Here is a 13,276-nt window from a genome sequence, read left to right on the forward strand (position 1 = left end):
CCCTTTCTCTCCAAACTCACGGAAGAAAGCAAGGACAAAGGACCAGGGCGAAGAAAAAAGGCGCAGGCCGACGATGGGCAAAGATGAGAAGTGTGGTGTCCCACACCTAAGGTGAAGGGAGCAGCCAGGATTTGTAGATGCTCATGGTCAAAACAAAAGACAAACGTCAGAGGATCTGCAAAACCTTTAAAGGTTTTATTAGAAAATGGCATGCTTGGCATGGAAATTGGTGTGTTTGGTCTTGTTTTGTGGTATAAACATGATGGATGGAGGGAGGGAGGGAGGGAGGGAGGGAGGGAGGGAGGGAGGGAGGGAGGGAGGAAGGAAGGAAGGAAGGAAGGAAGGAAGGAAGGAAGGAAGGAAGGAAGGAAGGAAGGAAGGAAGGAAGGAAGGAAGGAAGGAAGGAAGGAAGGAAGGAAGGAAGGAAGGAAGGAAGGAAGGAAGGAAGGAAGGAAGGAAGGAAGGAAGGAAGGAAGGAAGGAAGGAAGGAAGGAAGGAAGGAAGGAAGGAAGGAAGGAAGGAAGGAAGGAAGGAAGGAAGGAAGGAAGGAAGGAAGGAAGGAAGGAAGGAAGGAAGGAAGGAAGGAAGGAAGGAAGGAAGGAAGGAAGGAAGGAAGGAAGGAAGGATATCATGCAAAATCATGCACAGAAATTTCTTTAGCCCTTACCAATAGACACAAATGGAGAGAATTAATCAATTCATCTGACTTTCCGGCAGTGCTTTCTCAGGGCACTGAGTTTGTACCCCACATCTCTGTGAGGCTTCCTCAGCTCAGACACCTCCTGACTCCATGTGGATTGGCAGATTGTCATTGTAGGTCACTTCCAACTGAAATACTCCTATTCTATTCTATTCTATTCTATTCTATTCTATTCTATTCTATTCTATTCTATTCTATTCTATTCTATTCTATTCTATTCTATTCTATTCTATTCTAATTTCCTCATAGCTCTCATATGTGACAGGTTGTGAATGGGGACTGCTGCTCCTCTCCTCTTTGGGGATCACCCCTGGAACCTCTTCATTTCTCACTTTGCAGGATGAATACACGTTCTGAGATCTCCAGAGGCTGGCGATAATGCTCATGGTCCTCAGGGAGCGTGGGATTGAGCAAAATGTCCTGAGGATGTAGCTCTCCTCTGCAGCTGTGTGGTCCCTCTCGAGGAGCAGCATCCTGCCAGACTGACCTAAAACAGAGAGGACCTAAATTTCTCAGCTGCTGTCCACTACTGGACTTACTCCTGCAGGAAATGATTCAGCCAAGCCTCATCACCAAACACCTCATCATTTAAAAAATTTCTGGTGCCAACAAACCCCTTCCAGACTGCTGACCACCACGACATTATCATGGTTTAACCACGAGATCTTCTCATTCTCCTTCTATTGTAAAGCTCCTGCTTTTGTCTGTGCAACTCCAGGCTCTGGGAGGGGAGTCCTGCTCTTTGCCTCTGGCTTCCAAGAATGACAGTAGCAGTGAGAATAGCTTAGCAACAGCGAGGAAAAAAGTGCATCAAAATAATTCCTGGCTGCTTCGGCTGAAGGGTGATGATCATCTGGGGAGATGCTCAGGGTCTGTTGTGATGGGCATCGCATCAACTCACGGAGTGTGGCTCGGCACTGACCTCTCTGTAACCCTTGTGGCCTGGGGGGAAGGAGGCTCCCACCCAGAGCTGCTTGGAAAATAGCAGTTCGTTAAGCCAAATAATTCTAAGGGAAAATTCCTAGTTTTGATTAGTTTTTCACTGGAAAAGACCTCACGGCTCCCAGATGGAATTTCTGGATGTTGTAGTAAGTAATAAATAATAAACTAGGGTGAAAGGATAGTAATCCACTTTAAAAGATGGAAGGACGCTCAAGAGTTCCTCAAAAAAGGAAGCTCCATAGTTACAGCACTTGTAGGGATGTTGGAGGCTTTCCCTCAGCAGCTGGTGTGAGGGGGCAATGTCTGTGGAGATGGTGGCTGTTCTTGGAGGTGCCTTTCTGGCTCTCTTCCTCTCTCCCTGGCTCCATTCCTACGTGATTTCCTAAAGGTCTCAGTTCAGTCCAAAAGCAGAAGAGGAATGTTTTTGAAATCATGAGTGTTTTCATAGGAAATAGAAAAATGTTTCCACTCAGCTGTAGTCACAAGCTCTTTGCAGGTGGGTGCTGGGTGGCTGAGTCTGGTTTCTCCTGCAGCACCAGACATGGTGACTCAGAGCACAGTCATGAAATGTGGAGGTAGAAGATACATGAGAGGAACCAAGCTTCTTTTAGTAGCAAAAAGCTAAAATCAGTATGGGATGTAAATTAGGATGCCCAAATATTTAAAGGTCTGAAGTCTGCTGGTGCTCTCAGGGAAGGACTAGACAGGTTTTACAGCAGCAGAATTTAATCTGAGAGGTTTCCACACCTGTGCATCCATCAAGAAGACACTTTTGATGCTGTTTCTATACAAGAAGAACATCACAAATGTGGGTTATGGTCAGTGTCTTCTGCAGGAGTTCAGCATCCCTGACAGAAAGGACTTCGAGGAGACTGAAGTCAGAAGACTTCTGAAAATAATTGTCATTAATGCCTCTCTTCCCCTGTCTTTAAAATTAGCATGTAGACACTTGCTTTCCTTGCAGAAATGACAATACTATTAAAGATCTGAGCGTTAAAGGAAAAGGGAAAACCCTTCATCATCACATTACCTTTTTAAAAACCTGTAGAGATAGAGTAATTCTGGTGTGAGTGGCGCTGGAGATAACAAGGAAAACTCACAGCAGCCTTTTGCATTAACAGCATTGCCAACATTGCATCCCTCATCCTCCCATGGATGGCCTGCAGTGGAAATGCAGCAAAGAGAGAGGCCCAGGACAGAGTACCACTGCTGATATGAGTGGCTGCAGAGGGATTTGTACAGTATTCCCATGGCTAAGGTTGCATCCTGTTGTGTTCACATTGTTGGGAAGGCACAAGTGGAACACTTGGCCACTCCTGTCAGGGAAAAATTGTGATTCCTGGGCTTGTGAAGTGGTTAGTGAAAACAATGGCATGCCAACCAGAGTTAAAGATGCTCCTATTAAAAATTTTTCATCTGAACAAGCTAAAGAGAGATGTCATGGCTTTAGGTCAGATATTTGATGTCAGGGAATGCATTTAGAAACCTGAGAGTGTTTTACCCACTTTTCATTCTTCCTGCCTGATTCTTCCTTTCTCCAGTGAAAGAGCGAGTAGGATTTGCAGGATTAGAGAAGGGGAGAGAAAGGGATCTGTCTGTTTTTTTTGTTTTGTTTTGTTTTTTTGTTTTTTTGGTTTTTTTTTGTTGTTTTGTTTTTGGGGGTTGTTTTTAGTTATAAAACAGTTATTACTTTCAATTACAAAACACAGGCAGTATAATCCAGTGGAATTGATGCTAGTTTCCCACACGGCTCCTCCAGCCTAGTTTGTTTCTGAGATGACAAAGGAGGACAGGTAGCAAACAAACTGAGAGAGGAAAGGGCTGCTCGGATGGCAGCAGCCTTGAGGTGTGCTGAGCTGGGGCAAAGGCCTGGGAAGGATGGGGGTGCAGAGCTGACTGCACCCCAAGATGTCTGGTATTCTGGAGAGGCAGCTCTCCAGTGAAATATTATCCCAGGTTAATCCTTGTATCACCCTGTGCCTGCTCAACCCTGGAACTCTTGGTTTGTCATCATCCCATCACACCACAATTATTTTATGCTTAGTGCTTGCTGCAGTGGGGGGGGGGACATATTATTTCTGCAGCACAGTTTCTGCTCTGGTTGGTTTTGCTCTGAGAGTGTCAAACTGGGGTGAAAACAGGCCATGGTATCTTTGTTTCACAGCCACTCCTCACCCCACAAAGTTCCACCTTCCCTCCTCAGCCTTTCAAATACATCCCCTCTGTGAACACACTGTATAGGACCAATACTTCATACCCCTGTGTAGGTTGGTTTGCTTACAGAAGAGGCTAATCTCCAGCAGGTTATGAAATCAGCTCACATGCTTCAGTGGCCTTACCCACTATTGATATCCCGGTTCGATCCCCGTTGAGCTCTCTTTGTTGGAGGTAACCCCTTCTCCTACTCCTTCTAAGCTGATTTCTTAAGCCACCTCATTCAAGTCTCACATCCCCATGGTATTTAGATGTAGTAAAAATGACTGGGGGGAAAATAAATGGCAGCCAGCGAGCCCACTAAACTGTCTGACTATTAATGGTCCTGTTAGTTGCAAATTTACTTTACCACAAAGCCCCCAGCATGTAATCCTTAGATGAATGCCTTTGATTGTGAGGGAATATTTACAGCTGACCCTGCCAGCAGTCTGCAAACCTGCAATGGGCCTCCTGTCCCACATTAAATCCGCTGGCATCTGTTCCTGGGTTCTTATCAAACACATGCTCTGTTGGTGCAGTGTTTGGGCTGCAGTGCTCGCGGATATGGTGGGCCTTGAAGAATAAATCCCCGCATTCCTGAGAAATGCTAATTCTTGTGAACGTTGTCACACAGGGTTACAGTTTGTACCTGTCTCCAGGCATCGCCATCCACTGGGAGGTTTCCAGGAGGCTTTGATCCCTGCTGGCTGCCCCCTCCCCATGGGGGACCATGGAGACCACCCTTCGCCACAGACAAAATTCTTCTTCCTTCTTCAAGCTTCTGCTGTTTTCCCGGATGTATATATGAGCAACAGGAATGATTTTTATGATGGTTTTTATCTCCTTTCACCCCTGCCCTTGTCTTGCATGAGTCCCTGGGTTGCTGTGAGTGATCCTGCCCTCCTTTATCCCCAGCAGGGCTGCACGGGAGCTCAGGCTGGAGGCCAGAGAGAGCTCTGTGTGTCCTGACGCCTGTTTGCTGTGCCCAAGCAGACAAGTGGAATTCAGCTTGTCATTCCTAGCATGTCTCGTGGTCCGTGAGACGGATCCGGGCTGCTAGGCTGCTTTGTGTCAGACAGAAGGCCCGGTGGTGTGTGGTGGGCCTGCTCCATCTGCGCTGAGGAATGACGTGTATTTCTCTCTCCTTACGCTTTTAAGCAAAATTCACCATTTTCCATCCAAGCTGGATGAATGCAGAGCATGTCTGGGCTTGAACATGGACTTGCAGCCAAGTGCATTGGCAGTGCAGAGGTGTTGTGGGTGGCCAGAGGGATATTCTTCTGCTCCTTTCTGAGGTTCTGTTTTGGTGGGACTGGAGAAACATCTCAGAAGTTTGTGTTTACTTGATCCTTCAGCTGGCAGATAGTGAGGCCCCAACAGAGCTTCTGCTTGAAGTCTCCTGCATCCAGCAAAGAAAAAAAATGCTAAAATAAGAGGAGCCTGGGACTGCTAGAGAGTCCAGAGAGGAGATGGTAGGGCAGCTGTTTGATTTAGGGATTGCTTTACAGTGCATATCCTTATGCAAAAGCCTTTTCTTCAAATCTGCAGGAACGTTCGGCCCAAGTGTGGAGTGGATGTGGTAACACCACCAGCGAGGTGCACCCAACACTCAGCTGGGCTGCAGCACCAGCAGAGACTCTGAGAACTGGCAGAGCAGGCAGTGGCCCTCCTGCCCACTGAGATGGGTCTGTTGGACTGGACAGAGTTATGGCTTTGGGATTAGTTATGTAATTAGCAGGTAAAAAATCTTGGAATTTGGCATTTTGGCAGAATAATGAGTAAGCTGACATCTCTTTCTTTTCTGAAAACTCTCCAGACTAATGCCCAAACCAGTTGTCTGGAGGCAGGTTGGAAAGGGCTTGGAGCAACCTCATCTAGTGGAAGGTGTCTCTGCACATGACAGGGGTTTTGGAAACAGGTGGATCTTTAACTTACACTCAAACCCATTCTATTATTCTATTATTAATTTACAGCACTCCTAAATCCACTTTAAATCTATCTCAGGCTTTCAAAACTGATTTGTAAATCTGGATGGACATCAAACCCATTAAACTCTGAGCATGCCACTCCACTTCCAGTGGCCACTGGAAAGTAAACAAGTTTTTTATTAAAACCAATTAATTCTTTACTCACTTTAGCAAAGCCCTATAAAAACATATATTAGTTCTCACCATTATTGTTAATTTGTACCCAGGCTTTATGGCTACAAATATTGGATAATTGTTTCTTCCTGGGCAGTTGTTGTGTAAGTTACAGAAATTCTTCATCTATTTCTGGTCCTGATTGCTGATTCAGCTGGTGTTTAGAAGACCCTGTGGCAGTATTTCACTGTGATTCACAGACTGAAGAGGAATCGTATTTTAAACCACAAACACGGACTTTACGCAGTAGCCTTTGTGTGAAGAAAAAGGGTGACAAACAGCTTGAGGACAGGAATAAGCTGCACAAGATGTGGCTGTGTATCACCGAGGTCAGTGTCATTTGCTCTCCAGCACTCTGTTCTTCCTTTACCCTACCCTTTAAACTATTTGTCTTCTGCAACCCATGCAGAGTGTAGAGATGGGATCTGCCAGAGGTAGGGGAAAGCCTCAAGTCACCATTGGAAATACAGGGAGTCCAGTGCTCTGTCAGATGTTGGCTTTACTTACACCAACAGTATTACTCATTTTGGTTTTCACCAGGTTGCACATTTTACTTTGACAACTCATTGGTTATCCCATCCCTGAATCCAGTCTTATTAGTCAATGTCTCCATGAAAAGGACACCTACAACATCTCTTTTCAGAGATTGCAATGGGATGATGGGAGGCTGGTCCTCATCAGGCTCTGTTTCATCTTCTGGCCATTTATTCCTAATTGCCTAACTTCTCTCATTTATTGTGTTTATTGAGTGTGTGGAGCTTATTAGGAAGAGTCAAAGGCTCTGTAATTAATCAGGAAGAGTTTGGGGCATTTCTTAGTGCCTTGAACTTATGTACCTGTCTGTAATGTAGATACTGCAGACATTCATCCCAGAACTTCCCAGTCCGGACAAGCAGAAAGACTGCAGTGAGGGCAGGGGAAAAGCAAAAGGGCTTCCCTGTACAGGTCAGGTACGCCCTGGGCTGCATCACCAGCAGTGTGACAGGCAGGTCAAGGTGGGGCATGCTGCCCCTGTGTCCCTGGGCTCAGGTGAGAGCCCACCTGCAGAGCTGCCCCAGCCCCGGCTCCAGCAGCACAAGGAGCTGGAGCTGCTGCAGCCAGTGCAGAGGAGGCCACGGAGCTGCTGCCAGGGCTGGAGCCCCTCTGCTCTGGAGCCAGCCTGGCACAGCTGGGGCTGCTCAGCTGCACCAGAGAAGCTCCAGGGACACCTCAGAGCCCCTGCCAGGGCCTCCAGGGGCTCCAGGAGAGCTGCACAGCCCCTGGGGACAAGGCAGGCAGGGACAGCACCCAGGCAATGGCTCCCACTGCCAGAGGGCAGGCACAGATTCTGGCACATTGGGAATTAGGAATTGCTGGCTGGGAGGGTGGGCAGGCCCTGGCCCAGGGTGCCCAGAGCAGCTGTGGCTGCCCCTGGATCCCTGGAGTGTCCAAGGCCAGGCTGGAGCAACCTGGGTTAGTGGGATATATCCCAAGTCATGGCAGAGGGGTGAAATGAGAGGGACTCTTCCAACCCAAATCATTCTGGGGTTTCATTTTATTATATACTTTACAGAGCAAGGGTGGCATCCCCTAAGCAGAGGCCTGCTGGGCAGGTAGGACAGGGGAGCAGTAGCAGCACACGTCCCCAGTCTGGGATATGGGTGCAGGACCCATCCCACTAATCAGCTCCCTGAAGGGAACTCTCCTTGTGCACCTCCTTGTGCCTGTCCTTCCCTGCCGTGCAGGAGGCAGGTCCAGCACCTGAGTGAGTCACGGGGCTGCCGATGGCCGGGGCTGGACGGGAGCTGGAGGTGTGCTGCCTCTCGGGGCCCCTGCCACAGCCTAGCCCGGCAGTCCCTACCCATCATATGACCTGCCCAAGCACCGCATGTGACTGGCCATGCTGCAAAGGACCAGGCAGAGCACAGGGGAGAGGCTGGAGAGGGGGAGGGCAGCGCAGCTAGAGAGGATTAATAAGCTGGACAGATAGTGTAAGCTTTGAAAGAGACGGCTTGTGTCAGAGTTGTTGCAATAGTAAAGAGGGAAGTAGCTGGATGACTGGAAAACAGCCATGGAGCAAGATGGGAGGGATGGATGACCTCAGAGGTGACATTTGGGATCCAAGCTGTTTGTGTCTTGTAGACAGGAAGACACTGCAATCATCAGAGCTAGAGGGATCAGAAACTTGGGAAGAATTTCTTCTGATAAGAATTGTAAGGAATGACCACAAAAGCCATGCACTGAGATGAAAAATGAAGCTGCTGCAAAGAGTGCTATGGACGTCAAGTCCAGATGTTCAGGGCTGCTGCTTCTTGCTGTGCCATGCACAGAAAGCTGTCTGCTGGCTGAAACTTTGGCACAGGTTGATAGGCATCATGCAAGCTCATCTCCCAGCTCTGAGCAGAACTCTGCAAAGCTGGGTCCTGTCTGTGAGGATGCTCCTGTCCCAGGTGCATGCTTTGTCTGCCAGCAGGGGGGTGAAGAAGCCCCCAGAAGAGAAAAGTGAGTTTGGTTGGGGTTTATCAGCTGATCCAGAGGAGCTCCTGAGCAGGGCAGCTGCAAAAACAGCTGACAGACTTACAGAATCATGGCATCATTTAAGGGTGGAAAATATCTCTTAGGTGATTGAGTCTAACTGCCAACTCAGCACTGACACATTAATAATCACAACTATAACAGAGGGGGGGGAGGATTCTTTGATCCATTTTGTTTAGGAGATGCAGTGCAACAAAGGGAGCTTGAGGCTCTGTTTCACAGCACACTCAGCTTTAGAATTGGTGACAGGATTCACAGATCAAGAGAAGCTGAGGCTGGAAAGGGCCAGAGGAGGCTTCCCACAGCAACCCCCTGCAGCTCAAGGCAGAGTCAGCTGGAGCTGGTTGCCCAGGATATGTCTCTAGCCCACCTGCTTCAAGGTTCAAGCATTCTCTTTTGTTTAAACAGAATTCCCCATAGTTTAATTTGTGACTAAATTGTGGTCAATATCCCTGATTCCAGGGATAATTTAGGTTTCATTAATCAAAAGCACATTTAAAGCAGTTACTTATTGGTTATAATCTAGACAGGTTAAGGCAAATATAAACCCAGAAATTAACTTATCCTAGAAAGTGTTTGTGATCAGGCAGTTACATGATGCCTTTATTCACTCATCATGGAGATTGTCCATTCCTGACCATTAAAGTGAGGAACAAGCAGTCATAGACCTCCACAACCTGCGTAAATGGGTTTGCTGTCAAAAACTGCACTGAATAAACACAAACTTTAGCTACAAGGTTATTTAATCACACAGGAGGTTTGTTTTACCAGTGATTCCGTCCTTGCTGGGTGTGTAGGGGGTGGATGAACCCATAGCTCTGGACAACATGCCAAAAAGTTTAGTATTAAGACTACATCACCGATTGCTGTGCTTTGTTTTTTCCTTGTTTTGACTATGATCCTGGCAGGGAGGTCACCACCAGCGTCACCTGGGGAAGGTGCTGTGGCTACTGCGTCACGCTCCAGCAGCGGTGATGGCGAGCACAGATATTCAGCTGTCCTGACGCTGAGCTCCTCAACTCTTTTCTCACCCCTGCTCTAGGTACAGCATACACATGACAAAAATTATTTAAACAGGATGTGCAGCTACTCTCTCCGTGTAAAGAATTGCCTGTGTTTTAGGAAGACCCCTGGGGAATCAAAAACATTTCATTTGTTGACATGTTTTAGATGAGGCACTTAGGGTGAGTTATATATGTAGGTACAGATATATGCTCATAAATATATGCATATAAATAACTTACCTCCTTAAGTAAGACACTCCCTATGGAAGCATCTCTCCTTGAAAGTCACAGGGTGGAATACATAACATAACTGAGCTCTCCAAGTGATCAAGACAGAATTACTGATGCATGATGAAGGTCAGTCCATCTTTTGGAGGTGTGTTTCCCCCTTTTCCATTGAGTGACAGGACACAGGGATGGCTTCTCACTGCCAGAGGGCAGGGACAGATGGGATATTGGGAAGGAATTGCTGGCTGGGAGGGTGGGCAGGCCCTGGCCCAGGGTGCCCAGAGCAGCTGTGGCTGCCCCTGGATCCCTGGCAGTGCCCCAGGCCAGGCTGGATGGGGCTTGGAGCAACCTGGTATGGTGGGGTGTGTCCCTCCATGGCAGGGAGTGGGAATGGATGGGCTTTGAAGTCTCTTGCAACCCAAACCGCTCCATGATTCTGTGATTCTATGAGCTTGCTCCTGTAACTCATTGACTGGGTCAGTAGATTTCAAGATGTTTGTGGAAAAGCCTTTAGCTGGAGAACTTGCCTACCATGTGTCCAAATGCTGCTGTGTTGCTGACTGTGGGAGGAAAAGGCAAACAGTGGGGTGAGCTGTGCCTCTGGAGGAGCCAAGCATGTGGGACAAGGAGGGCAGGAGACTGTAGGCTGGTCAGCAGAGAGGATTTCACAGAAGTACAGCCGGCTGTCTGATGGTTGAAAATCCTCAGTGTTTGCAGCATTCAAGCTGGTTTCAATTTAAAATGTCTTTGTCTTCAAGATTTTCTGCTTAAACATTAGGACAAGGAACTATTTGTGTGCAATTTCATGAATGACAGTTTAATATCCCCACATAACCCTTGGACTCCAAAAGCTGGGTCTCTAACAGAAATGCCAAGATATCTTACAAAAAGATTTGAGTAATTGGCTTCCATTCAGTGCAAAGAACAGGTCAGGCCCTCTCCTGTGGAAGAGCAGATACAGAGTGTGTTTTGGTGAGCCAGAGCTAAGCTTGGTCAGTCAGCCCCAGTGTTCCTGTGTGTGGCAGGGTTTGGCACAGCCCCTCCTGTGGCTATCAGCCCCTCTGTTAGAAGTGACTGCCCCAGGTGTGTGCTAGAGCTGAGTGTCAGGCTGGAAGGTGAGCAGGAAGGTCCCCTGGCTGGAAATGAACTCCATGTGGTTTCAGAGCTGCCACAAAGACATAACCCCAGACAGAGAAAACATAACTCCAGCCAGTCACGGAGCTCACCTGTCCCTCTGGTCAGGAGGGATGAGGACTGTCAGGGACATTGGCTGATTGTCACATTTGGCTGCCAGTAGCACTGATAAGGCCTCTTGCTCACTCACAGCTAAAGACACAAAAAGACTTATGTGATGCAACACTCAGTACCTCAATACTCCCCACTGCCTGCTGGGCCTTTCCACAGCAGGATAAGGGATACAGCCACATTCCAGCCCAAGGAGCACAGCCAGAGGAGAGAATCATAGGATCAGTGATTGGTTTGGGTTGGAAGGGACTTTAAAGCTCATCCAGCTTCACCCCTGCCATGGACAAGGACAGGGGTCCTTGTCGATCCAGGCTGGTCCAAGCCCCATCCAGCCTGGCCTTGGACACTCCCAGGGTTGGGGCAGCCACAGCTGCTCTTGGAAACTGTGCCAGGGCCTCCCAAGCTCACAGCCAAGAATTGCTCCCCATCTATCCCTGCCCTTTGGGTGGGGGAAGCCATTCCCTGTGTGCTGTCCCTCCAGCCCTTTTCCCAAGTCCCTGGGCAGCTCTCCTGGCGCCCCTTTAGATGGCTTTGCTTGGAGCCTTCTCTTGTGCAGGTGGACACCTCCAGCTCTTCCAGCCTGGCTCCAGAGCAGAGGAGAGCAGAAGCCTCTGCTACCATTGAGATCCACCCTCCACAGGAGGATGTTCCCAGCAGGAGCTCCCAGAGCACAAAGCAGAGGCTCTGCTTGGGTCCAGGCACAGCTGGGTGTTTGCTGTCCATACCTGCTGGGACAGCCAGGTCCCCCTGGGCCTGCACAGCACAGGCACTGGGGCTGGGCAGTACAGAGAGGGGAGCAAGAGGGATGGCAGCAGCAGAGCCTGAGGGAAAGCCCTGTGGATTTGTGGATTTGAGGTTCCAGTACAATTAGCAGGCACTTGCTTCCGATGCAGGAGTCTTCAAGAATATAGTTTTAGACTCACCTGCCTGAATTTTCTGCTTAGTATCTGAAAGCCACTTTGGAGTTAACTCATATAACCCAAATATCCCAGGCAAGTGGTGCAGTGGGGGAAAAATGCGGTGAAATCCCAACTGGGGCACAAGCTCAGCTGCCTCAGCCCTGATCCCAGCACCAGGAATGTGCTAGGCTGCCCATGAGAGCTCTTGTCAAGCTCCCAACAAAGCTGAAAACATCTCAGGAAAGGGGTCACAGCCCCAAGGCTGCCAGAGTTCCAGGGGCATTTGGACAATGCTCGCAGGGATGCACAGGCTGGGATTTTTGTGGTGTCTGTGTAGGGCCAGCAGTTGGATCCCATGACCCTGGTGAACCCTTCTCAGCTCAGGATATTCCATGATTCTGTGCTAACCTTCCACCACTGTAAACCTTTAGAAGCTGAACAAAACAGTTCCACCTCTGGGGAAACAGAAAATGTATTTATCTTGGGTTTGATTGATGAACACAGGTGACAATCCCCATCATGTGTCAAGTACTTGTGTTTCACACCTCTTCTCCAGCTTTCCTTGAACATCTCCTGGCTTTTGTGCACTGCTGCCAAGAAGCAGCTGTGTGTAAAGGTGCTTCCCACGTAAAAACCCAGCAGAAAACAGAGGAAAGTGCAGAGGGAAGGGCAGAAAGGATGAAGAAGAGTTGCGTTCAGGAGCGCTCAGAGAGGGGATTCCCACAGTGTGGTGGGTAAGGCTGTGGGAGTGTTTGAGGATCCCAGGTTTAGCCAGTTTTAATTTATTGTACCTGAAAGCTTAGTGTGCTACATACTGTGGCTGCCCCTGGATCCCTGGAAGTGTCCCAGGCCAGGCTGGATGGGGCTTGGAGCAGCCTGGGACAGTGGAAGGTGCCCCTGACCATGGCAGGGGGTGGGATGGATGAGCTTTAAGGCTCCTTCCAAACCATCCTGAGATTCTACAATAAAGAGAAGAAATATCTGCCCACACCCCAGCATGTTTCAGGCTTTAAGATTAGTGCTTGAAAGTTGCTTGGAGACTTTGCAGAGAGCTTCCCCAAAACCAAAGGAAAGGGCACATTTTAAGGCAGGTAAATGGAGAGCTGCAGTAACAACCAGAGCTCTTACGGTTTTTAGCCAGGTAAACATTTGTGATAGCTCAAATATTTTCTTCTTCCCATTTGGGTAAAACCCTAGCTGCAGAGCTTTGGGCCTTTTTAGCCTTAACAAGGGATCCAAAACCAGCCTCCTGTTCATAGGATTTAGATGGTCAGCAAGTTCTTCCTCTGCTTATTCCTAAACTCAGAGTTAAACCCAGACTCTCATGCTGGGGAAGTGCCTGCACACCAGATTACTGCCATCTCAGGAATATGTCTCTTTTTTTCCCCCATTCTGTCATTTTTTTCTCAA

Source organism: Melospiza melodia, chromosome Z, assembly GCF_035770615.1.
Source record: "Melospiza melodia melodia isolate bMelMel2 chromosome Z, bMelMel2.pri, whole genome shotgun sequence".
NCBI lineage: Eukaryota > Metazoa > Chordata > Aves > Passeriformes > Passerellidae > Melospiza > Melospiza melodia.